This window comes from Oncorhynchus nerka, linkage group LG5, assembly GCF_034236695.1.
Source record: "Oncorhynchus nerka isolate Pitt River linkage group LG5, Oner_Uvic_2.0, whole genome shotgun sequence".
NCBI classification, from domain to species: domain Eukaryota; kingdom Metazoa; phylum Chordata; class Actinopteri; order Salmoniformes; family Salmonidae; genus Oncorhynchus; species Oncorhynchus nerka.
The window spans coordinates 31,584,280-31,612,068 of record NC_088400.1 but is presented as its reverse complement, the minus strand read 5'-3'; the positions used below and the strand labels follow the sequence as shown (position 1 = coordinate 31,612,068).

Sequence of the window (27,789 nt, the reverse complement as noted above, 5' to 3'; positions counted from 1 at the left end):
TGCCATCACACCTGCAACCCTGTACATGTGACTATTAAAACACTGTACCCTGCCATAAACACACCATGCAACCCTGTACATGTGACTAAACATTAAACACTGTACCCTGCCGTCACACCTGCAACCCTGTACATGTGACTATTAAACACTGTACCCTGCCATCACACCTGTAACCCTGTACATGTGACCATTAAACACTGTACCCTGCCATCACACCTGCAACCCTGTACATGTGACTATTAAACACTGTACCCTGCCATCACACCTGTAACCCTGTACATGTGACTATTAAACACTGTACCCTGCCATCACACCTGTAACCCTGTACATGTGACTATTAAACACTGTACCCTGCCATCACACCTGTAACCCTGTACATGTGAATATTAAACACTGTACCCTGCCATCACACCTGTAACCCTGCAACCCTGTACATGTGACTATTAAACACTGTACCCTGCCATCACACCTGCAATCCTGTACATGTGACTATTAAACACTGTACCCTGCCATCACACCTGTAACCCTGTACATGTGACTATTAAACACTGTACCCTGCCATCACACCTGTAACCCTGTACATGTGACTATTAAACACTGTACCCTGCCATCACACCTGCAACCCTGTACATGTGACTATTAAACACTGTACCCTGCCATCACACCTGTAACCCTGTACATGTGACTATTAAACACTGTACCCTGCCATCACACCTGCAACCCTGTACATGTGACTATTAAACACTGTACCCTGCCATCACACCTGCAACCCTGTACATGTGACTATTAAACACTGTACCCTGCCATCACACCTGCAACCCTGTACATGTGACTATTAAACACTGTACCCTGCCATCACACCTGCAACCCTGTACATGTGACTATTAAACACTGTACCCTGCCATCACACATGAATCTCTTCTCCTCCTCCCCTCCTCCTGTCTCCTCCTCTCCTCTCCTCATCCCCTCTCACAGTAGTGGAGCTGAGAGATGCAGGCAGTCAGGGACAGGCTACGTTGTTGTCTGCCCGGTGTGTGTGTGTGACTGGAACAGAACGCTTTTGGAATTCAAACTATATATCAGCTTGTCTTTGGGTGGATGGGTGTGTGTGTGGCTCACTGATTTTCGCTGTCAGTTCTGGGGAAGCCTGACTGTCACAGTTCTGGGGAAGCCTGACTGTCACAGTTCTGAATTAAGTTTGTGTGCAGCAGCGCATTCACACCGTTTGACAGTTTAATGGTGAGTGTATGCGAAAGAGGGGGAGTTAGGGGCAACAAATCACACACACAGCAGCAGAGCTGTGTCAAATGTGAAACCGGTCTCTGGCATCACATACCTGACATGCCACCACCTGCTAACGTCAGTTCAGCCACAAATGGTCACCGTAAACCCAATGTAACAGATTTCCCATTTGTTTCGCCACACACACACACACAGCCATGTTCTCTCCTGCTGCCTGCGACAGCTGTGGTAAAATAACAGAATTGGGGAAGGAAAGAGCCCAAGAGAGAGGAAGAGAAAAAGTGAGAAAGAGAGAGAGAGAGAGAGAGAGAGAGAGAGAGAGAGAGAGAGAGAGAGAGAGAGAGAGGATCTACCCTGTAAGAGCCAGTCTGTGACCCTGACTACCACCTCCCCCATCTTCCCCCACTCCTGATGGGAAGTTCCAATCAGAACAGGGGATCAATACATCCTGGTCTCTGGGTTTGTGGAGCTGGATCTCTAAAGCTAACGACTAGCACCTTAGTCGTAAGGAAGTGCATATTGATTAAAAGGGCTTAATAAGACCCAGCAGTCTGCCTAACATTGGGTGATTGGGTTGTGTATTGCCTGATTGATTAATTGACACAGACAGTAAGAGTTGACTTACTGTAATGACCCAAGATTATATCTAATATTACTGAATGTTCATGTTTCTTACTGAATAAAAGATGCTAAGATAATGTCCATGTTAATATAATGGTGTGTAATATACAGTGGGGCAAAATAGTCTTTAGTCAGCCACCAATTGTGCAAGTTCTCCCACTTAAAAAGATGAGAGAGGCCTGTAATTTTCATCATAGGTACACTTCAACTATGACAGACAAAATGAGAAAAAAAATCCAGAAAAGCACATTGTAGGATTTTTAATGAATTTATTTGCAAATTATGGTGGAAAATAAGTATTTGGTCAATAACTAAAGTTTATCTCAATACTTTGTTAAATATGTTGGCAATGACAGAGGTCAAATGTTTTCTGTAAGTCTTCACAAGGTTTTCACACACTGTTGCTGATATTTTGGCCCATTCCTCCATGCAGATCTCCTCTAGAGCAGTGATGTTTTGGGGCTGTTGCTGGGCAACACGGACTTTCAACTCCCTCCAAAGATTTTCTATGGGGTTGAGATTTACATTTACATTTACATTTAAGTCATTTAGCAGACGCTCTTATCCAGAGCGACTTACAAATTGGTGCTTTCACCTTATGACATCCAGTGGAACAGCCACTTTACAATAGTGCATCTAAATCTTTTAAGGGGGGTGAGAAGGATTACTTTATCCTATCCTAGGTATTCTTCACCGGTCTTTTACACTTTCTCTGGAACATGAAATTTGTTTGTACCTCAAGTTCTGTGAGGTGGAAGGATTTCCTTTGTCTCCATGAAAAACTACTCTATAACTGTGTGTCCATGAGGTCTTCTCAGGAATTTACGACCTCTGACCACAGCAGTCTGGTTGTAGAAGCAGAGAGCGGGGGATGGTGCTCGCTGTACTCAAAGAGGGCAACGTCATGACACCATAGACAAACATTGGCAGTTGAATGGCCTCACTTGAGCTCAGTGACTTTCATCATGGAACCGGAATAGGAGGCCACCTTTACAAGAAGTCAGTTCATCACATTTCTGCCCTGCTAGAGCTGACCCGGTCAACTGTAAGTGCTTTTATTGTGAAGTGGAAATGTCTAGGAGCAACAACGGCTCAGCCGCGAATTGGTAGGTCACACAAACTCACAGAACAGGACAGCCAAGTGCTGTAGCACGTAGAAATCGTCTGTCCTTGGTTGCAACACTCACTACCGAGTTCCAAACTGCCTCTGGAAGCAACGTCAGCGCAAGAGCTGTTCGTCGGGAGCTTCATGAAATGGGGTTCCATGGGCGAGGAGCCGCACACAAGCCTATGATCACAATGCCAAGCGTCGGCTGGAGTGTTGTAAAGCTTGCCGCCAATGGACTCTGGAGCAGTGGAAACACGTTCTCTGGAGTGAAGAATCGTGCTTCACCAACTGGCAGTGGGATCGACAGATCTGGGTTTGGCGGATGCCAGGAGAACGCTCCCAGCCCCCATTGCATAGTGGCAACTGTAAAGTTTGGTGGAAAAGGACTAATGATCTGGAGACTGGCTAGGCCACTCCAGGACCTTGAGGTGCTTCTTACGAAGCCACTCCTTCGTTGCCCAGGTGGTGTGTTTGGGATCATTGTCATGCTGAAAGACCCAGCCACGTTTCATCTTCAATGCCCTTGCTGATGGAAGGAGGTTTTCACTCAAAATCTCACGATACATGGCCCCATTCATTATTTCCTTTACACGGATCAGTCGTCCTGGTCCCTTTGCAGAAAACAGCCCCAAAGCATGATGTTTCCACCCCCATGCTTCACAGTAGGTATGGTGTTCTTTGGATGCAACTCAGCATTCTTTGTTCTCCAAACACGACGAGTTGAGTTTTTACCAAAAAGTTATATTTTGGTTTCATCTGACCATATGACATTCTCCCAATCTTCTTCTGGATCATCCAAATGCTCTCTAGCAAACTTCAGACGGGCCTGGACATGTACTGGCTTAAGCAGGGGGACACATCTGGCAGTGCAGGATTGGAGTCCCTGGCGGCGTAGTGTGTTACTGAAGGTAGGCTTTGTTACTTTGGCCCCAGCTCTCTGCAGGTCATTCACTAGGTCCCCCCCGTGTGGTTCTGGGATTTTTGCTCACCGTTCTTGTGATCATTTTGACCCCACGGCGTGAGATCTTGCGTGGAGTCCCAGATCGAGGGAGATTATCAGTGGTCGTGTATGTCTTTCATTTACTAATAATTGCTCCCACAGTTGATTTCTTCAAACCAAGCTGCTTACCTATTGCAGATTCAGTCTTCCCAGCCTGGTGCAGGTCTACAATTTTGTTTCTAGTGTCCTTTGACAGCTCTTTGGTCTTGGCCATAGTGGAGTTTGGAGTGTGACTGTTTGAGGTTGTGGACAGGTGTCTTTTATACTGATAACAAGTTCAAACAGGATACATTAATACAGGTAACGAGTGGAGGACAGAGGAGCCTCTTAAAGAAGAAATTACAGGTCTGTGAGAGACAGAAATCTTGCTTGTTTGTAGGTGACCAAATACTTATTTTCCACCATAATTTGTAAATAAATTCATTAAAAATCCTACAATGTGATTTTCTGGATTTTTTTTCTTATTTTGTCTGTCATAGTTGAGGTGTACCTATGATGAAAATTACAGGCCTCTCTCAACTTTTTAAGTGGGAGAACTTGCACAATTGGTGGCTGACTAAAGACTTTTTTGCCCAAACTGTATATGGCTGCTAGAAATCCAAAATGGATGGTGTTGAGAGATACAGTAGATGGGTGGGGTTGAATGGAGCTGAAGGGTGGGACTAATAACAAGATAACCAATGCAAAACATACAGGGTCTGTCAAATGTATATTTGTTTATAAAGGTTGTAAAATAGCACAGTTACAAATAGAAATCAAACTGGATGGACATCAGAAATAGAGGAAGGACTAAAAACAAACAAAATATAACTATTGTAAAATAGCTTGTGTGGGTAAAATGTGTACAAGATGTATATACTGAAGGTAGTGTGAAGTGTTATTGTTTATTAGTTTACTCCAATTGGGGGAAGGGTGGTAGGGTTTGTGGGGAATAATAAAGGTATATACTAAAAATGTATGTATGTCTATATAGGTATGTGTATGTACAGTGGGGAGAACAAGTATTTGATACACTGCCCGATTTTGCAGGTTTTCCAACTTACAAAGCATGTAGAGGTCTGTAATTTTTATCATAGGTACACTTCAACTGTGAGAGACGGAATCTAAAACAAAAATCCAGAAAATCACATTGTATGATTTTTAAGTAATTAATTTGCATGACATAAGTATTTGATACATCAGAAAAGCAGACCTTAATATTTGGTACAGAAACCTTTGTTTGCAATTACAGAGATCATACGTTTACTGTAGTTCTTGACCAGGTTTGCACACACTGCAGCAGGGATTTTGGCCCACTCCTCCATACAGACCTTCTCCAGATCCTTCAGGTTTCGGGGCTGTCGCTGGGCAATACGGACTTTCAGCTCCCTCCAAAGATTTTCTATTGGGTTCAGCTCTGGAGACTGGCTAGGCCACTCCAAGACCTTGAGATGCTTCTTACGGAGCCACTCCTTAGTTGCCCTGGCTGTGTGTTTCGGGTCGTTGTCATGCTGGAAGACCCAGCCACGACCCATCTTCAATGCTCTTACTGAGGGAAGGAGGTTGTTGGCCAAGATCTCGCAATACATGGCCCCATCCATCCTCCCCTCAATACGGTGCAGTCGTCCTGTCCCCTTTGCAGAAAAGCATCCCCAAAGAATGATGTTTCCACCACCATGCTTCACGTTTGGGATGGTGTTCTTGGGGTTGTACTCATCCTTTTTCTTCCTCCAAACCCGGCGAGTGGAGTTTAGACTAAAAAGCTCTATTTTTGTCTCATCAGACCACATGACCTTCTCCCATTCCTCCTCTGGATCATCCAGATGGTCATTGGCAAACTTCAGAAGGGCCTGGACATGAGCTGGCTTGAGCAGGGGGACCTTGCGTGCGCTGCAGGATTTTAATCCATACTAATGGTTTTCTTTGAGACTGTGGTCCCAGCTCTCTTCAGGTCATTGACCAGGTCCTGCTGTGTAGTTCTGGGCTGATCCCTTACCTTCCTCATGATCATTGATGCCCCACAAGGTGTGTGTCATGTGCCTTTTACTGAGAAGTGGCGTCCGTCTGGCCACTCAACCATAAAGCCTGATTGGTGGAGTGCTGCAGAGATGGTTGACCTTCTGGAAGGTTCTCCAATTTCCACAGAGGACCTCTACATCACTGTCAGAGTGACCATCGGGTTCTTGGTCACCTCCCTGACCAAGGCACATATACCCCGATTGGAGTTTGCCTAAAGACTCTCAGACCATGCCAGGCATCACGTCTGGAGGAAACCTGGCACCATCCCTACAGTGAAGAATGGTGGTGGCAGCATCAGCGGCCTGGACTGGTAGACCAATCAGCATCGAGGCAAAGATCAACGGAGCAAAGTACAGAGAGATTCTTAATTAAAACCTGCTCCAGAGCGCTCAGGACCTCGGACTGGAGCAAAGATTGACCTTCCAACAGAACAACGACCCAAAGCACACAGCCAAGACAACGCAGGTTGGCTTCAGGACAAGTCTTTGAATGTCCTTGAGTGGCCCAGCCAGAGCCAGGACTTGAACCCGATCGAACATCTCTGGAAAGACCTGAAAATAGCTGTGCAGCGATGCTCCCCATCCAACCTGACAGAGCTTGATAGGATCTGCAGAGAAGAATGGAAGAAATTCCCCAAATACAGGTGTGCCAAGCTTGTAGCGTCATACCCAAGAAGACTCATAGCTGTAATCGCTGCCAAAGGCGCTTCAACAAAGTACTAAATAAAGGGTCTGAATACTTACGTAAATGTGATATTGCCATGTTTTATTTATTTATACATTTTGCAAAAAGAAGAATTTGTTCTTAACTGACTTGCCTAGTCAAATTTTAAAAATCTGTACGTACATATTTAAAAATATATATATATATTTTTATAATGGCCTCTGCCGTTCGTAATAAAACGAAATATAAATGCTGGGTCTGACAAGCAGAACAGACAATAACGGCTATAGTCCGGACCAAACAAAAATAGGAGAAAAGAATAAGGTTTGAGAATGCAATGACACGCCTTGCACCCAAATCAATAATTAAACACTACCTTTTCAAGTCTTTAATAATACATCAACGTTAAGATAACAAAGGCTAGGGCACTAGAGCAACTTCCTGTTGGTTCAAAACCCCACCAATGAAACAGGATGTATTGTGGGTACATTCAGGGAGAGGGGAGGAAGATGTCCTTAGGCCTGGTTTCCCAATGTCAAGCTGTCATTCATGACGTGTCCAAATTGCTCACCGTGTGATCTGAGATCAAAGGGTTAACTGGTGCTCTGGACCCAGTGGGTCTTCATTATTCAACAGGCCCTTACAACAGAGAGAGAGAGAGAGAGAGCGAGACAGACAGAGAAAGAGAGAGACAGAAAGAGAGAGAGGGAGTGAGGGACACCGAGAGAGAGACAGTCACAGACAGAGAGAAAGGCCTAAAGAGTAGGAACCAGAACTTCACCAAATAAATCAGAAATACAGACATTGTCATCCTACAAGAAACATGGTATAGAGGAGATGGACACACTGGTTGCCATCTAGGTTACAGGGAGCAGGTTGTCCCATCCACCAAACTACCAGGTGTGAAACAGGGATGGGATTCAGGGCGTATGCTAATTTGGTATAGAGCAGACCTAAATCACTCTATTAAATTAATCAAAACAGGAACATTTGACATTTGGCTAGAAATTCAAAAGGAAATTATCTCAACAGAGAAAAATGTTTTCCTGTGTGCTACCTAAACCCCCCCACTTTAATGAAGACAGCTTCTCCATGCCCAGGGACATGTACTAGTCTGTGGTGACCTAAATGCCAGAACTGGACAAGAACCTGCCACCCTCAGCACACAGGGGGACAAACACCTACCTGGAGGTGACAGCATTCCCTCCCCCATATGCCCCCTAGGCACAACTATGACAACATAACCAACAAAAACAGGTCACAACTCCTGCGTCGCACGCTGGGTATGTACATAGTCAATGGTAGGCTTGGAGAGGACTCCTACAGTAGGTACACCAATATCTCTAAACTGAGCCTATGCCTTCACTATTGTGAATCACTAAAACAATACAGAAATACACTACGGAAAAAGAACAAACAGAAAGTCAGAAATCAACTCAATGTAATAAAAAAATCCATAGACTAACCACTTTTGTGAAAATGGGAAAGAACCAAACAAACAACACAAATAGTTGTCTATACAAAACGGAGATGTATGGCTAAACCCCTTCTCCAATCTTTTTGGCCCAAAAACAAATAACAAATCAAATACAAATCTTAGAATCAACTATTAAAACACTAGCAGAACCCACTGGATACTCCAATTACATTGAATGAACTTCAGGACAAAATACAAACCCTCCAACCCCATAAGGCCTGTGTTGTTGATGTTATCCTCAATTAAATGATACAATATACAGACCACAAATTCCAATTGACTATACTTAAACTCTTTAACATCATCCTTAGCTCGGGCATCTTCCCCAATATTTGGAATCAAGGACTGATCACCCCAATTCACAAAAGTGGAGGAAAATTTGACCCCAATAACTACCGTGGGATATGCGTCAACAGCAACCTTGGGAAAATGCTCTGCATTATCATTAACAGCAGATGGGTGCCTTTCTTCAGTGAAAACAATGTACTGAGCAAATGTCAAATTGGCTTTTTACCAACTGATCGTACGACATACCGCGTATCCACCCTACACACCCTAAATGACAAACAAACAAACCAAAACAAAGGCTAAGTCTTCTCATGCTTTGTTGGTTTCAAAAAAGCTTTTGACTCAATTTGGCAAGAGGGTCTGCTATACAAATTGATGGAAAGAGGTGTTGGAGGAAAAACATACAACATTATAAAATCCATGTACACAAACAACAAGTGTGCAGTTAAAATTGGCAAAAAACACATTTCTTTCCACATGGCTGTGGGGTGAGACAGGGATGCAGCTTAAGCCCCACCCCCTTCAACATCTATATTAACGAATTGGCGAGGGCACTAGAAAAGTCTGCAGCACCTGGTCTCACCCTACTCAAATTTGATGTCAAATGTCTACTGTTTGCTGATGATCTGGTGCTTATATCCCCAACTGAGGAGGGCCTACAGCAGCACCTAGATCTTCTGCACAGATTCTGCCAGACCTGGACCCTGACAGTAAATCTCAGTTAGACAAAAATAATGGTGTTGCAAAAAAGGTCCAGTTGCCAGGATCATAAATACAAATTCCATCTAGACACCATTGCCCTAGAGCTCACAAAAAACTACAAATACCTTGGCCTAAACATCAGCACCACAGGTAACTTCCACAAAGCTGTGAACGATCTGAGAGACAAGGCAAGAAGGACCTAATATGCCATCAAAAGGAACATAAAAATTCAACATACCAATTAGGATCTGGTTAAAAATACTTAAATCAGTTATAGAACCCATTGCCCTTTATGGTTGTGAGGTCTGGGGTCTGCTCACCAACAAGTAATTCACATAATGGGATAAACAGCAAATTGAGACTTTGCATGCAGAATTCTGCAAAAATATCCTCCATGTACAACGTAAAACATCAAATAATGCATGCACAGGAAAATTAGGCCGATACCCGCTGATTATCAAAATCCAGAAAATAGACGTTAAATTGTACAACCACCTAAAAGGAAGCGATTCCCAAACCTTCCATAACAAATACATCACCTACAGAGAGATAAACCTGGAGAAGAGTCCCCTAAGCAAGCTGGTCCTGGGGCTCTGTTCACAAACACAAACAGACCCCACAGAGCCCCAGTACAGCAACACAATTAGACCCAACCAGATCACGAGAAAACAAAAATATAATTACTTGACACATTGGAAAGAACTAACAAAAAAACAGAGAAAACTAGAATGCCTTGTGGCCCTAAACAGAGAGTACACAGTGGCAGATAACCTGAACACTGTGACGGACCCAAACATAAGGAAAGCTTTGACTATGTACAGACTCAGTGAGCATAGCCATGCTACTGAGCATAGGATTGCTCAAGAGAAGACAGGCTGTGTGCACACTAAGGCTGGGCAGTATACCGTATTTTATGATGTACCAGTATTGATGCACGGACCGGTTTGGGTTTTTACTTTACCTTTTATACCGGTATTCGAATGTTCGGTTTGTTAAATGTGATACGCCAGGTGTAATGTCAATTTTTATAATTTACTTCGCTACTTGAGTCATCTCTCTCCCTGTGCCACTTTCCATACAGACTTAGCCACGCTCCCTGTCACTCAAAGGGCACATTTGATGTTCCTCAACTACCAGACACTTGCGTTCAGTCTGCATGGTCAACGCAGCACATGCAACAATGTTCATGACAACAATGCTGTTTTCACTTTCACTTAATATAAATCCACTAGCGTTCTATAATGACACTATTAGTTTGTGTTTCTTACGTCAGCAAACAGCTAGTTTGTCTTTTCTTAGCAAGTTGCCCTAAATCTTGTGAGATGCTAATTGTTAGCCACTAATAGCTAGCTAGCTAATAAATGTACTGAGTAAGAGCAAACGTAGCTAGCTAATACCAGTGATGGTGTAGACTTGAATCAGAATTTTGTTTGTTCAAAATCAAAGAGGAATATGCAAAGCAAAAATATGTTAGCTACATGAAGTAGCTAAGAGAAAACATGCAATGTAGCCAAAGCTTATAAAGTCCCCTATGAAACACTTATCAACACTTTAGTTCCTACCTTGTCACAATAACTCCTCCCTGGCATTTTAATTCGTTGTCATCTCAAACAACAATGTATCACAGTGCAGTTTCAAAAAAATACGTATAAGAATAAGATAAAAGTAACTAGTAATAAAAGATGAGCTGTAAAAAAAAAAATATATATATATATATATAGGGTGCCGGTACGAGTCAATGTGCAAGGGCACCAGTTAATCGAGGTAGTATGTACATGTAGGTAGAGTTAGTCACTTTAATTATGTACAGACGACAACAGAGAGTGGCAGTGGTGTGGAGAAGGGGGGGGGGTGAATAGTCTGGTTCGCCATTTGACTAGACGTGCAGGAGTCTAATGGCTTGGGGGTAGAAGCTATTTAGAAGCCTCTTGGACCTAGACTTGGAGCTCCGGACCCGCTTGCTGTGTGGTTGCAGAGAGAACAGTCTGTGACTAGGGTGGTTCGAGTCTGACAATTGTCATAGGCATTTCCCTGCCTATGATTAGGGTTTGGCTTTGGAGTGAATAAGCTCACACTAGATCTGTACTTAAGGAGACAGAGCTCTTACCTTCCCAAAACAAGATGTCTGCCAAATGTCCTCCAACGGCTCCCAACAGGTAGCAGACTAACACGCAAACCAGCCTCCTTCTGTAACGGTCTTCTCTCTTCCCTCTGGATTCACCTTGAGAAGAAAACAACCGAACAAGGATACATCCATCAGATGAAAAATGAAATGAGTGAAAACATATTTTGCGAGGGGCTCCTGTGTTAGTAATAGTCCCTCAGTCTATCAGCACTGCCTCAGTGAGCCACCTCCTTTGTTCATTAATTGATTGTCTCTCCCCTGCTGAGCTCCAGTAACTAGGTTACATGGATTCATGAAAAGGCAGAACCGACACCTCTCGTCAAGTGAGACCAGGAGATGAGAGATGGATGAAGACTCCAGGGCATAGAGGAACCAGGAACCACTGGCTCTTAATAGAACTAATGGAGTAAGGTAGAAGATGGTAGCTTTATTGAAATAACTCTCATTTAATTAGCCTGAGTGATTGACGAGAGGAAGGAAGGGGCCGGGGATATGGGTGAGAGGAAGCCATTATGTGAAACTGATGATTTCACTCGAAAGGATGTGCATCATGTGAATCGATTCAAGGAGAGGAGTTCAAGTTTAAAAATGTATTGTCATGTGCACAAGTACAGTGAAATGTCTTTCCTGCTTACTCTTTCCAACAATGCAGTAATCAATATAGGACTGACCCCATTTAGTCGACTGGTCGATTTAGATTTCTTTCGTAGAGCAGGAGCTAAAAAAATATACATTGCCAGTCAAATGTTTGGGCCCTACTACTCATTCAAGGGTTTTTCTTTATTTTTACTACTTTCTACATTGAAGAATAATAGTGAAGACATCAAAACTATGAAATAACAAATACTGAATCATGTACAAACCAAAAAAAGTGTTAATCAAATCAATCTATTTTATATTTGAGATTCTTCAAAAGTAGCCACTCTTTGCCTTGATGACAGCTTTGCACACTCTTGGCATTCTCTCAACCAGCTTCATGCGGTAGTCACCTGGAATGCATTTCAATTAACAGGTGTGCATTGGAATTTATTTCCTTCTTAATGCGTTTGTGCCAATCAGTTGTGTTGTGACAAGGTAGGGGTGGTATACAGAAGATAGCCCTATTTTGTAAAAGACCAAGTCCATATTATAACAAGAATAGCTCAAATAAGCAAAGAGAAACGACAGTCCATCATTACTTTAAGTGATGAGGTTCAGTCAATCTGGGAAATTTCAAGAACTTTGAAAGTTTGCATGAGGAAGTTCTTTGTTTCTGGCCAATTTGAGCCTGTAATCGAACCCACAAATGCTGATGCTCTGGATACTCAACTAGTCTAAAGGCCAGTTTTATTGTTTCTTTAATCAGAACAACAGTTTTCAGCTGTGCTAACATAATTGCAAAAGGGTTTTCTAATGATCAATTAGCCTTTTAAAATTATAAACTTCAATTAGTTAACACAACGTGGAGTGATGGTTGCTGATAAATGGACCTAGGTACGCCTATGTGGATATTCCATTAAAAAAACAGCCATTTCCATCTAAAATAGTCATTTACAACATGTCTACACTGTATTTCTGATCAATTTGATGTTATTTTAATGGACAAACAATGTGGTTTTCTTTCAAAAACAAGGACATTTCTAAGACGTGCTACTACATATATATATCATGGTGTACAAGACCCCTGTCTGATTGGTGCCTGTGAGTGGACTGATCCATTGTGGAGGCTGTGGGGATGGTACAGTCCATCACTAAGACGTGCTACTGAAATGGTATATGATTATATTACATAAGAACAATGGTGGAACAATGGTGGTCGCTGTCCGCAGTTCTGAAACACATCAGTGCGTTGTTGAATTGGCAACATTTCTAGACCATGTTGCTACGTGCATAATAGCCAAGTTAACCACCATATTGGTGTCGAGATATCAGAAGAATGAGGAGATGAGAAAACAGCCCTTGCCTTATTGTCAAAGAATAGTGAAGAGAGCGGAAACCCCAACTTAATTATGTCTACAATCAATGGCCTAACTGTTAAATGTGTCTGGCTTTATAAATCATCCATATATATCTACAGAAATAAGACAGCTCCTGCTACTGTTGCCTGTTTGAGTGTTTGTTTAATATCCTACTGATTCTGTGAGCACCAAGCTTCACACAGCAACATGTCAAGTAGGGGTGGGCGATATAGGCAAAATATTATATCATGGCATTTGAAAAAAATTGGGCGGTATGACGGTATTTGACGTTATTTTTGTTTTTGAATAATACAAGTTCTACATCTGCTTTATGAATAGTGACTGATCTTAGGGTGGCAACACATACATTCTAAGTGATTTCAATATGTATTTATCCATTCTGATTGTTTTATACTGTTCAATTCAACTTCAACCAAAACACATTTCAGCACTTTTATCACATTTGCATTTCCTGCACACAATTGCAGTGGTGGAAAAAGTACCCAATTCTCATACTTGAGTATAAGTAAAGATTCTGTAATAGAAAATGACTCAAGTAAAAGTGAAAGTCACCCAGTAAAATACTATGTGAGTAAAAGTCTAAAAGTACTTGTGTCACGACTTCCGCCGAGGTTGGCTCTCCTGCCCGTTCGGGCGGTGCTCGGCGGTCGTCGTCACCGTCCTACTAGCCACTACCGATCCCTTTTCGTGTATCTGTTGGTTTTGTCTGATTGGTTGCACCTGTGTGTTGTTTAGTTAATTAGTGTCTGTATATAATGTAGGTTGTCCCACCCTTGTTTTGTGCGGGATTGTTTATGTTGTCATTCATTTCGTCTATCGGTGTTTTTGTGTTTCTTATTCTCCGGTTAGTCTGTTATCCTGTGTTGGAATATTTCACCCTGTGTGTGTTTGGGTTGACCGTGTTTGTTTTGTTCACCGGAGAATAAAACTTTATATCGCTATCTGCTCTCTGCGCCTGATTCCACCCACCTTGATTAGACGTGACAGAATCCCGCACCACCATGGAATCAGCAGGAGCAGCAGCGTCTCCTCTCCCATCGATGGAAGAGAGGGTCCTCCATCATACCAGCGTGCTTCACCGGATTGGTTCTGCTATGGACCAAATGATGGAGAGAATGGATCGATGGGAGAGGAGTGGCCTCCCCACCTCATCTCTAGCAACCCCTTCTCCAGCACCTCCTGTTTCTGCCACCACATCTGACTCTGGGGCTCTTCGGCTGACACTCCCACGGGAGTTTGACGGATCGGCGGCTGGGTGCCAGGGTTTCCTCCTTCAGCTGGAACTATACCTGGCTACCGTGCGTCCTGCTCCCTCTGGAGAGGAGAGCGTGTGCGCCCTCGTCTCCTGCTTGACTGGGCGAGCCCTCGAGTGGGCCAACGCAGTGTGGAATAGTCCGGACTCGGCTAAGGATAATTACCCAGAGTTCACCCGCCGATTCCGAGCTGTTTTTGACTATCCACCCGCGGGTCGGGCGGCGGGTGAACGGCTGTTTCACCTGTGTCAGGAGACGAGGAGCGTACAGGATTTTGCCCTAGAGTTTAGGACTTTGGCAGCAGGAGCAGGATGGAACGACAGGGCCTTGATTGATCATTTTAGATGTAGTCTCAGTGAGGACGTCCGCAGGGAGCTGGCATGTCGGGACACCACATTCACACTGGATGGACTTATCGATCTGGCTATCCGTCTCGACAACCTGCTGGCTGCTCGCGGGCGTTCGGATCAGGTCCTGTTGTTTCCTATCCCCAGCCCCCCTGTTCTTATCCCTATGGAATTAGGCGGTACGGCTTCAAGGGGGACCGGAGGAGGAGTGTCCTCCTGCACCAGTTGTGGTCGACGAGGGCACACGTCCGACCGGTGCTGGAGGAACTCGTCTAGGAGTCGGGAGGACAGGCGGAACACTGCTCGATCACCCCAGGTGAGTAAGCACCAAACTCATTCAGAGCTTCCTGTCGGTCATGTGTTTCTATTGATTTCTTTCCCTGGGTTTTCCCCCTCTCTACAGCATAAGGCGCTAGTCGATTCAGGCGCAGCTGGGAATTTTATGGATCGTGGGCTTGCGTTAAGGCTAGGGATTCCCCTGGTGTCGTTAGATCGACCTTTCCCCGTGCACTCCTTAGATAGCCGACCATTAGGGTCAGGAGTAATTAGGGAGGCTACGGTGCCACTGGACATGGTAACGCAGGGTGATCATAAGGAGCAGATTAGCCTGTTCCTTATAGATTCACCTGCGTTTCCAGTGGTGTTGGGGGTTCCCTGGTTAGCTCAACACAACCCGGTGATTTTCTGGCGACAGGGGGCTCTTAAGGGGTGGTCAGAGGAGTGTTCAGGTAGGTGTATAGGAGTTGCCGTTGGTGCGACTACGGTGGAGAGTCCAGACCAAGTTTCCACCGTGCGCATTCCCTCTGAATATGCCGATTTGGCTATCGCCTTCAGTAAAGGGAAGGCGACCCAATTACCACCTCATCGTCGAGAGGACTGCGCGATAAACCTTCTGGAAAACGCTGCACTTCCTAGGAGTCACGTGTATCCATTGTCCCAGGAGGAGACAGTTGTGATGGAAACATATGTTTCCGAATCACTGGGACAGGGGTACATTCAGCCCTCCATATCACCCGTCTCCTCAAGCTTCTTTTTTTGTGAAGAAGAAGGATGGAGGTCTGCGTCCGTGTATTGATTATAGAGGTCTAAATTCCATCACAGTGGGGTTTAGTTACCCACTACCTCTCATCGCTACGGCAATGGAATCATTTCACGGGGCGCGATTCTTCACAAAACTGGACCTGAGGAGCGCGTATAATCTGGTGCGTATCCGGGGAGGAGATGAGTGGAAAACTGCATTTAGTACTACTTCTGGTCATTATGAGTACTGCGTCATGCCATACGGGTTGAAGAATGCTCCAGCCGTTTTCCAATCCTTCGTAGATGAGATTCTCCGAGACCTGCTCGGGCAGGGAGTGGTAGTGTACATTGATGACATCTTGATCTATTCTGCCACACGCGCGGAGCATGTGTCTCTGGTGCGTAAGGTACTTGGGCGACTACTGGAGCATGACCTGTATTGCAAGGCGGAGAAATGTGAGTTTTTCAAACAGTCCGTTTCCTTCCTGGGGTATCGTATTTCCACCTCCGGGGTGGTGATGGAGGATGATCGCGTTACAGCCGTGCGTAATTGGCCGACTCCGACCAGGGTGAAAGAAGTGCAGCGGTTTTTAGGGTTTGCCAATTACTACCGGAGGTTTATCCGGGGTTTTGGTCAGGTGGCTGCTCCCATCACCTCACTGCTGAAGGGAGGACCGGTGCGCTTGCGCTGGTCAGCAGAGGCGGGCAGAGCTTTCAGTCGCCTGAAGGAGCTGTTCACCAATGCGCCCGTGTTGGCGCATCCGGACCCCTCTTTAGCGTTCATAGTGGAGGTGGATGCGTCCGAGGCTGGGGTTGGAGCCGTGCTGTCCCAACGCTCGGGCATGCCATCCAAACTCCGTCCGTGTGCTTTCTTTTCAAGCAAGCTCAGCCCAGCGGAGCGAAACTATGATGTGGTGGACCGGGAGTTGTTAGCTGTAGTCAAGGCTCTGAAGGTGTGGAGACATTGGCTTGAGGGGGCTAAATACCCTTTTCTCATCTGGACTGACCATCGTAATCTCGAGTACATCCGGGCAGCTAAGAGACTAAATTCACGTCAGGCTAGATGGGCCATGTTTTTTACTAGGTTCCAGTTTACCCTCACATATCGGCCAGGCTCCCAAAACACCAAAGCTGACGCACTGTCTCGCCTCTATGATACCGAGGAACGGTCAGTAGAGCCAACTCCCATCATTCCACCGTCATGTCTCGTGGCACCGGTGGTATGGGAAGTGGACGCTGAGATAGAGAGGGCCTCACACGGTCAGAAGCGGCTCCTCCTAACTGTCCAGTAGGGACCAAGTACGTGCCGAGGGTGGTCCGGGACAAGCTGATTAGGTGGACTCATACTCTTCCCTCCTCGGGTCATCCTGGTATTAAGAGGACAGTGCAGAGTCTGAGAGGGAGATACTGGTGGCCCACACTGGCTAAAGAAGTGAGATTTTATGTCTCCTCCTGCTCAGTGTGTGCTCAGAGCAAGGCTCCTCGGCACCTACCTAGAGGGAAATTACAACCCCTCCCCGTTCCACAACGTCCGTGGACACATTTATCGGTGGACTTTCTTACCGACCTTCCCCCGTCCCAGGGAAGTACTACGATCCTGGTCGTTGTGGATCGGTTTTCTAAGTCCTGTCGTCTCATTCCGTTGCCCGGTCTTCCTACGGCCCTGCAGACTGCTGAGGCTTTGTTTACCCATGTCTTCCGGCACTACAGGGTGCCTGAGGACATCGTTTCTGATCGGGGTCCCCAATTCACGTCCAGAGTGTGGAGGGCGTTTATGGAGAGACTGGGGGTCTCGGTTAGCTTAACCTCAGGTTTTCACCCCGAGAGTAATGGGCAGGTGGAGCGCATTAACCAGGATGTGGGCAGGTTTCTGCGGTCCTATTGCCGGGACCGGCCTGGTGAGTGGGCTAGGTATGTTCCATGGGCCGAACTAGCCCAGAACTCCTTACGCCACTCCTCTACTAACTTGTCTCCTTTTGAGTGTGTGTTAGGTTACCAGCCGGTCCTGGCTCCATGGCATCAGAGTCAGACCGAGGCTCCTGCGGTGGAGGAATGGGTACAGCGCTCCAAGGATACCTGGAAAGCCGTTCAGGACTCATTACGGTTAGCGGGAGAACGGCAGAAGAGGAGCGCTGACCAACACCGCAGTGAGACCCCCGTGTTTGCACCGGGGGACAGGGTCTGGCTCTCGACCCGAAACCTGTCTCTCCGCCTGCCCTGTCGGAAGCTGGGGCCGCAGTGTGTGGGGCCGTTCAAAGTCCTGAGGAGAATAAACGAGGTGTGTTATAGGTTACAACTTCCTAGTTATTACCGTATTAACCCCTCGTTTCATGTGTCTCTCCTCAGGCCGGTGGTGGCTGGTCCCCTGCAAGAAGGTGAGGTGTCTGAGGTCCCTCCGCCCCCTCTGGACATCGAGGGGCCCCCGGCGTATACAGTTCGAGGCATTCTGGATTCGAGACGCCGGGTGGGGGGCCTACAGTACCTCGTGGACTGGGAGGGGTACGGCCCGGAGGAGAGATGCTGGGTTCCGGTGAGGGACATTTTAGACCCTTCTCTCCTGATAGATTTCCACCGCCTCCACCCGGATCGCCCAGCACCTCGTCCTCCGGGTCGTCCTCGAGGACGGTGGCGGCGCGCTGCGGGAGCCGCGCGTCAGGGGGGGGGTACTGTCACGACTTCCGCCGAGGTTGGCTCTCCTGCCCGTTCGGGCGGTGCTCGGCGGTCGTCGTCACCGTCCTACTAGCCACTACCGATCCCTTTTCGTGTATCTGTTGGTTTTGTCTGATTGGTTGCACCTGTGTGTTGTTTAGTTAATTAGTGTCTGTATATAATGTAGGTTGTCCCACCCTTGTTTTGTGCGGGATTGTTTATGTTGTCATTCATTTCGTCTATCGGTGTTTTTGTGTTTCTTATTCTCCGTTTAGTCTGTTATCCTGTGTTGGAATATTTCACCCTGTGTGTGTTTGGGTTGACCGTGTTTGTTTTGTTCACCGGAGAATAAAACTTTATATCGCTATCTGCTCTCTGCGCCTGATTCCACCCACCTTGATTAGACGTGACAGCTTGGTTTTAAATACACTTAAGTATCAAAAGTAAATTAATTGATCAAATGTACTAAAGTATCAAAAGAAAAAGTATAAATAATTTCAAATTCCTTATATTAAGTAAACCAGATGGCACCATTTTCTTGTTTTTATTTTATTTTACGAATAGCCAGGGGCACACTCCAACACTCAGACATAATTGACAAACAAAGCATTTGTGTTTAGTGAGTCCTCCAGATCAGAGGCAGTAGGGATGACCATGGATGTTCTCTTAACAAGTGCATGAATTGGACCATTTCCCTGTAAGTAAGCATTTCACTATAAGGTTGTATTTGGCGCATGTGACTAATAACATTTCTATTTGATTTGATTTTCCTGTCCTGTTAAGCATTCAAAATGTAATGAGTACTTTTAGATGTAAGGGAAAATGTAAAAAGTACAGTATTTTCTTTAGGAATGTAGAAGTAAAAGTAAAAGTTGTCAAAAATAAAAATAGTCAAGGACAGATACCAACAAAAATGACTTAAGTAGTACTTGAAAGTATTTTTACTTAAGTACTTTACACCACTGCTCAATAGAGATCACTTCCACACTGCCACGTAGGGCTGCACGATATGGGCAAATCTAGGACTTATTTTTAACCAAATGTTGCAATTGCGATTTGACTTGTGATTTGGAGCAACACTGTTGGAATCATGGAAATGGAATGACTATTTTAATTTTATAGTTAGAATATAATAGTGGGCACTTTGAATACAGCGTTGTTTGAGATGACAACAAATTAAAATGCCAGGGAACATTTATTGTAACAGGGTAGTGTTGATAAATGTTTCCTAGGGGACCCTATAAGCTTTGGCTACATTGCATGTTTTCTCTTAGCTACTTCATGTAGCTAACATATTCCTCTTTGATTTTGAAGATACTGTTGAACAAACAACATTCTGATTCAGGTCTGTATCATCATTGGTATTATCAGGCTGTATTAGCTAGCTACGTTTGCTCTTACTCGGCACATTTATTAGCTAGCTAGCAATTAGCATTAGCGGCTAACAATTAGCATCTCACAAGATTTAGGGCAACTTGCTAAGAAAAGAGAAACTAGCTGTTTGCTGATGTAAGAAACATGGCTAGGTCTGTGTGGAAAGTGGCAGGGAGAGAAAGAGTGGAGAAAGATGACTCAAGTAGCGAAGTAAACTATAAAAATTGACATTACACATGGCATATCACATTTAACAGACCAAACATTTGAAAACGGGTATAGAAGGTAAAGTAAAAACCCAAACCTGTCCCTGCATCAATACCGGTATATCATAAAATACGGTATACCGCCAAGTCCTAAACAATTTCAGCTGTTTTTAATCTTTGCTTTACACTTATTTTCCCATTAATACAGTCTCTGGTATTATTTATAATAAGCAAAAAAAGATATGTCCTCTCACTGTCAACTGTGTTTATTTTTAGCAAACTAAACATGTGTAAATATTTGTATGAACATAAGATTAAACAACAGACATAAACTGAACAAGTTCCACAGACATGTGACTAACAGAAATTGAATAATGTGTCCCTGAACAAAGAAAGGGGGGGGGGAAATCAAGATCAAAATTAAGTCAGTACCTCAGTGCATCTTCTCCTCATGGACTGCACCAGATTTGCCAGTTCTTGCTGAGCGATGTTACCCCACTCTTCCACCAAGGCACCTGCAGGTTCCCAGACATTTCTGGGGGGAATGGCCCTAGCCCTCACCCTCTGATCCAACAGGTCCCAGACGTGGTCAATGGGATTGAGATCCGGGCTCTTCACTAGCCATGGCAGAACACTGACATTCCTGTCTTGCAGGAAATCACGCACAGAGGCAGTATGGCTGGTGGCAATGTCATGCTGGAGGGTCATGTCAGGATGAGCCTGCAGGAAGGGTACCACATGAGGGAGGAAGATGTCTTCCCTGTAACACACAGCTTGAGATTGCCTGCAATGACAACAAGCTCAGTCCGATGATGATGTGACACACCACCACAGACCATGACGGAACCTCCACCTCCAAATCGATCCCGCTCCAGAGCACAGGCCTCGGTGTAACGCTCATTCATTCAACGATAAATGTGACCATCACCACTGGTGAGGCAAACCGCGACTCGTTAGTGAAGAGCACTTTTTGCCAGTCCTGTCTGATCCAGCAATGGTGGGTTTGTGCCCATAGGCGACATTGTTGCCGGTGATGTCTGGTGAGGACCTGCCTTACAACAAGCCTACAAGCCCTCAGTCCAACCTCTCTCAGCCTATTGCGGACAGTCTGAGCACTGATGGAGGGATTGTGCGTTCCTGGTGTAACTTGGGCAGTTGTTGTTGCCATCCTGTACCTGTCCCGCAGGTGTGATGTTTGGATGTACCAATCCTGTGCAGGTGTTGTTACACTTGGTCTGCCACGGTGAGGACAATCAGCTGTCCGTCCTGTCTCCCTGTAGCGCTGTCTTAGGTGTCTCACAGTACGGACATTGCAATTTATTGCCCTGGCCACATCTGCAGTCCTCATGCCTCCTTGCAGCAGGCCTAAGGCAAGTTCACGCAGATGAGCAGGGACCCTGGGCATCTTTCTTTTGGTGTTTTTCCAGAGTCCGTAGAAAGGCCTCTTTAGTGTCCTAAGTTTTCATAACTGTGACATTAATTGCCTACAGTCTGTAAGCAGTTAGTGTCTTAACGACCGTTCCACACGTGCATGTTCATTCATTATTTATGGTTCATTGAACAAGCATGGGAAACAGTGTTTAAACCCTTTACAATGAAGATCTGTGAAGTTATTTGGATTTGTACGAATTATCTTTGTAAGAAAGGGTCTTGAAAAAGGGACTTTTATATTTAGTGTTATTTTATATTTATTGTTTACACTCTTCCAAATTGTCTGAAAAAGTATATTTATAATAATAACGCTCCTTTTTCCTTGTTCTCCTTTGTTATTATTATTACTGTTATGATGATGATGGTGATCATTATAATAACAAGTAATATCATTAACATTAGTAGGCTTGGTATAGCAGCCTTATATAACCAAGCTGTAGGACTAAGAGTGCATCATATTATATCTTAATACCGTAACTTACTTAGGCCTATATTTCAATACTTACAGTTGAAGTCGGAAGTTTACATACACCTTAGCCAAATACATTTAACCTCAGTTTTTCACGATTCCTGACATTCTAATCCTAGTAAAAATTCCCTGTCTTAGGTCAGTTAGGATCACCACTTTATTTTAAGAATGTGAAATGTCAGAATAATAGTAGAGATAATTATTTATTTTAGTGTTTATTTCTTTTATCACATTCCCAGTGGGTCAGAAGTTTACATACACTCAATTAGTATTTGGTAGCATTGCCTTTATATTGTATGTGTGTGTGTGTGTATGTATGCATGTATGTATGTATGTACGTACAGTGGGCTACAAAATTACTGGCACCCATGACTGGCAATGCACAAACATACTTTAAAAAATATAAACAATATAATTATAGAGAAAAACTCAAAATACCAACATGTGAGAAATACTACATTTTATTATATTTTCAATGGAACCCACCAAAATCATTATTGATTTAATTAAAAATCAATGTCCTCCAAATCAAGGTTTCACAATTAATGGCACCCTTAACGATTATTATAAATAACATTAAACCAGGAATTAAATCCCACTTATTTAAATGTATCTAAGTCTTAAGGAACTATTGAGCCATTACATCACTTCCTGTTTCACCAGGGTATAAAAATGAGCATGCAACATGCATGCAATATCCATTTGTCATCCAACACCATGAAGAAAACAAAAGAACTGGCTGTTCAAAAGAGACAGATGGTCGTAGACCTTCATATATCTGGTAATGGCTACAAGAAGATCCACAAATGATTGAATATACCACTGAGCACTGTCAGGGCAATTATTAAGAAATTCAAAAGATATGGAACGGTTGAAAACCTCAAATGCATTTTGCCCCCTGGATAGGGAGGAGGATGGTGAGAGAAGCAACAAAATCCTCAAGATTCACTGTGAAAGAATTGGTAGCATCTTCGGGTCACCAGGTTTCAAAAAGCACCATCAGACACCACCTCCACAACCACAGACTCTTTGGAACGGTTGCCAGAAGAAAGCCCTTTCTGACCACAAGACACAGACGCAAGGGCCTGGAGTTTGCCAAATGTCATTTAAATTATGACTGGAAGAAGGTGCTCTGGTCAGATGAGACCAGAATAGAACGTTCTGGTCAGATACAACATCAGCATGTTTGGCGCCAGAAACAGAGATGCATACTAGGAGAGGCACCTCATACCCACGGTGAAATGTGATGGTGGGCCAGTGATGTTTTGGGGCTGTTTAATTTCAGAGGTCCAGGTGCACTGGTTAAGATTGATGGCATAATGAATTCCACCAAGTATCAGGCAATTCTGGCTGACAATCTGGTTGCCTCTGCCAGAAGGCTGGGACTTGGCCGTAGGTGGACTTTCCAACAAGACAATGACCCAAAACATACCTCAAGATCCGCACAGAAATGGTTCTGTGACCACAAAATCAATGTTCTGCCATGGCCATGTCAGTCGCCGGACCTCAATCCAATCAAAAACCCGTGGACTGAGTTGAAGAGGGCAGTTGATAAGCGCAAACCCAAGAATGTGAAGGATCTTGAAAGGATCTGCATAGAGGAATGGTTCAAAACCCCTCCAAATGTGTTCCTTAACCTTGTCAAACATTACAGGAAAAGACTCCATGCTGTTGTCCTTGCCAGAGGTGGTTGCACTAAGTACTAAATGAGGAGTGCCAATAATTATGAAACCCGATTTTGGTGAAATGTATTTTGTATTAAATAATTGTATGATTTTGGTTGGTTCCACTGAAACATTAATAAAGTGTAGTATTTCTCACATGTTGGTATTTTGGGTTTCTCTCTGTAATTATATTGTTTATCTTTTTTTAAATGTATTGCTTGTGCATTGCCAGTCAGGGGTGCCAGTCATTCTGGAGCCCACTGTATGTATGTGTGTATGTGTGTGTAGCAGGATTTAGAATCAGACGGGGGATACCGGAGATGGAGTATAGGATAGAATTCTCAGCCGTGACATATTTTAACTCAAAATATGGACTTGATAAGATATGGGAACAAGATTGTCTTTTCTCATTCTGGACTGGTTGTCATTCAGTTATGTTGTTTATGTTGTGTCTCGTTGACTGTATATGCTGTTGGTAGCCTAGTAGTTGGTTCAGTTGTTTTTGTAAAATGAACAGTGTATTTTGCAATAAACAATGTAAATGTGTTAATGCATGTATTATTTGGGCTTTGTAGTTCCCTAGCCTCAGAGCCGATGCCAGACTAAAATCAGCTGGGGGCCACTCTTTTTGATGCCTTATTAATAGATTTATAAAATCTATGCACCGAATCTTCCACCAACTGGTTTCTGTGCATGCCAATGCACCACAAAGCACTAACATTGTTTCCGATATACACAGGACCAGAGCCATTTATTTGGACCGGAATAACCAATTATGGGGCCCAGAGGGCAAGAACGTCTTTACCCAACTGTAGTCGCAAAAAATACATGTAAATCACAACACGGCGGTGCCACATGTAGGGGCATGTTGGGAAAGCAGAGACACGTGCTGGCCAGTCTGATCACAACACGGCGGTGCCACATGTAGGGGCATGTTGGGAAAGCAGAGACACGTGCTGGCCAGTCTGATCACAACACGGCGGTGCCACATGTAGGGGCATGTTGGGAAAGCAGAGACACGTGCTGGCCAGTCTGATCACAACACGGCGGTGCCACATGTAGGGGCATGTTGGGAAAGCAGAGACACGTACTGGCCAGTCTGATCACAACATGGCGGTGCCACATGTAGGGGCATGTTGGGAAAGCAGAGACACGTGGTGGCCAGTCTGATCACAACACGGCGGTGCCACATGTAGGGGCATGTTGGGAAAGCAGAGACACGTGGTGGCCAGTCTGATCACAACACGGCGGTGCCACATGTAGGGGCATGTTGGGAAAGCAGAGACACGTGCTGGCCAGTCTGATCACAACACGGCGGTGCCACATGTAGGGGCATGTTGGGAAAGCAGAGACACGTGCTGGCCAGTCTGATCACAACACGGCGGTGCCACATGTAGGGGCATGTTGGGAAAGCAGAGACACGTACTGGCCAGTCTGATCACAACATGGCGGTGCCACATGTAGGGGCATGTTGGGAAAGCAGAGACACGTGGTGGCCAGTCTGATCACAACACGGCGGTGCCACATGTAGGGGCATGTTGGGAAAGCAGAGACACGTGGTGGCCAGTCTGATCACAACACGGCGGTGCCACATGTAGGGGCATGTTGGGAAAGCAGAGACACGTACTGGCCAGTCTGATCACAACACGGCGGTGCCACATGTAGTGGCATGTTGGGAAAGCAGAGACACGTGCTGGCCAGTCTGATCACAACACGGCGGTGCCACATGTAGGGGCATGTTGGGAAAGCAGAGACACGTGCTGGCCAGTCTGATCACAACACGGCGGTGCCACATGTAGTGGCATGTTGGGAAAGCAGAGACACGTGCTGGCCAGTCTGATCACAACACGGCGGTGCCACATGTAGGGGCATGTTGGGAAAGCAGAGACACGTGCTGGCCAGTCTGATCACAACACGGCGGTGCCACATGTAGGGGCATGTTGGGAAAGCAGAGACACGTGCTGGCCAGTCTGATCACAACACCGCGGTGCCACATGTAGGGGCATGTTGGGAAAGCAGAGACACGTGCTGGCCAGTCTGATCACAACACGGCGGTGCCACATGTAGGGGCATGTTGGGAAAGCAGAGACACGTGCTGGCCAGTCTGATCACAACACGGCGGTGCCACATGTAGGGGCATGTTGGGAAAGCAGAGACACGTGCTGGCCAGTCTGATCACAACACGGCGGTGCCACATGTAGGGGCATGTTGGGAAAGCAGAGACACGTGGTGGCCAGTCTGATCACAACACGGCGGTGCCACATGTAGTGGCATGTTGGGAAAGCAGAGACACGTGCTGGCCAGTCTGATCACAACACGGCGGTGTCACATGTAGGGGCATGTTGGGAAAGCAGAGACACGTGCTGGCCAGTCTGATCACAACACGGCGGTGCCACATGTAGGGGCATGTTGGGAAAGCAGAGACACGTGGTGGCCAGTCTGATCACAACACGGCGGTGCCACATGTAGGGGCATGTTGGGAAAGCAGAGACACGTACTGGCCAGTCTGATCACAACACGGCGGTGCCACATGTAGTGGCATGTTGGGAAAGCAGAGACACGTGCTGGCCAGTCTGATCAAAACACGGCGGTGCCACATGTAGGGGCATGTTGGGAAAGCAGAGACACGTGCTGGCCAGTCTGATCACAACACGGCGGTGCCACATGTAGTGGCATGTTGGGAAAGCAGAGACACGTGCTGGCCAGTCTGATCACAACACGGCGGTGCCACATGTAGGGGCATGTTGGGAAAGCAGAGACACGTGCTGGCCAGTCTGATCACAACACGGCGGTGCCACATGTAGGGGCATGTTGGGAAAGCAGAGACACGTGCTGGCCAGTCTGATCACAACACCGCGGTGCCACATGTAGGGGCATGTTGGGAAAGCAGAGACACGTGCTGGCCAGTCTGATCACAACACGGCGGTGCCACATGTAGGGGCATGTTGGGAAAGCAGAGACACGTGCTGGCCAGTCTGATCACACACGGCGGTGCCACATGTAGTGGCATGTTGGGAAAAAGAGACACGTGCTGGCCAGTCTGATCACAACACGGCGGTGCCACATGTAGTGGCATGTTGGGAAAGCAGAGACACGTGCTGGCCAGTCTGATCACAACACGGCGGTGCCACATGTAGGGGCATGTTGGGAAAGCAGAGACACGTGCTGGCCAGTCTGATCACAACACGGCGGTGCCACATGTAGGGGCATGTTGGGAAAGCAGAGACACGTGCTGGCCAGTCTGATCACAACACGGCGGTGCCACATGTAGGGGCATGTTGGGAAAGCAGAGACACGTGCTGGCCAGTCTGATCACAACACGGCGGTGCCACATGTAGGGGCATGTTGGGAAAGCAGAGACACGTGCTGGCCAGTCTGATCACAACACGGCGGTGCCACATGTAGTGGCATGTTGGGAAAAAAGAGACACGTGCTGGCCAGTCTGATCACAACACGGCGGTGCCACATGTAGTGGCATGTTGGGAAAGCAGAGACACGTGCTGGCCAGTCTGATCACAACACGGCGGTGCCACATGTAGGGGCATGTTGGGAAAGCAGAGACACGTGCTGGCCAGTCTGATCACAACACGGCGGTGCCACATGTAGGGGCATGTTGGGAATGCAGAGACACGTGCTGGCCAGTCTGATCACAACACGGCGGTGCCACATGTAGGGGCATGTTGGGAAAGCAGAGACACGTGCTGGCCAGTCTGATCACAACACGGCGGTGCCACATGTAGGGGCATGTTGGGAAAGCAGAGACACGTGGTGGCCAGTCTGATCACAACACGGCGGTGCCACATGTAGTGGCATGTTGGGAAAGCAGAGACACGTGCTGGCCAGTCTGATCACAACACGGCGGTGTCACATGTAGGGGCATGTTGGGAAAGCAGAGACACGTGCTGGCCAGTCTGATCACAACACGGCGGTGCCACATGTAGGGGCATGTTGGGAAAGCAGAGACACGTGCTGGCCAGTCTGATCACAACACGGCGGTGCCACATGTAGGGGCATGTTGGGAAAGCAGAGACACGTGGTGGCCAGTCTGATCACAACACGGCGGTGCCACATGTAGGGGCATGTTGGGAAAGCAGAGACACGTGCTGGCCAAATTGATAACACCAGTCTGATCACAACGCAACAACAGAAATGAAGGAATTTACTTTAGGAAACTTTCTAAATGGACATTTAGAG

General features: G+C 45.8%; 1 pseudogene; it reads right to left on the bottom strand.

Moving 5' to 3' along the window:
* Positions 1-27,789, bottom strand: part of LOC115129331 (bifunctional heparan sulfate N-deacetylase/N-sulfotransferase 1-like) — a 103,307-nt pseudogene that overhangs the window by 48,766 nt on the left and 26,752 nt on the right.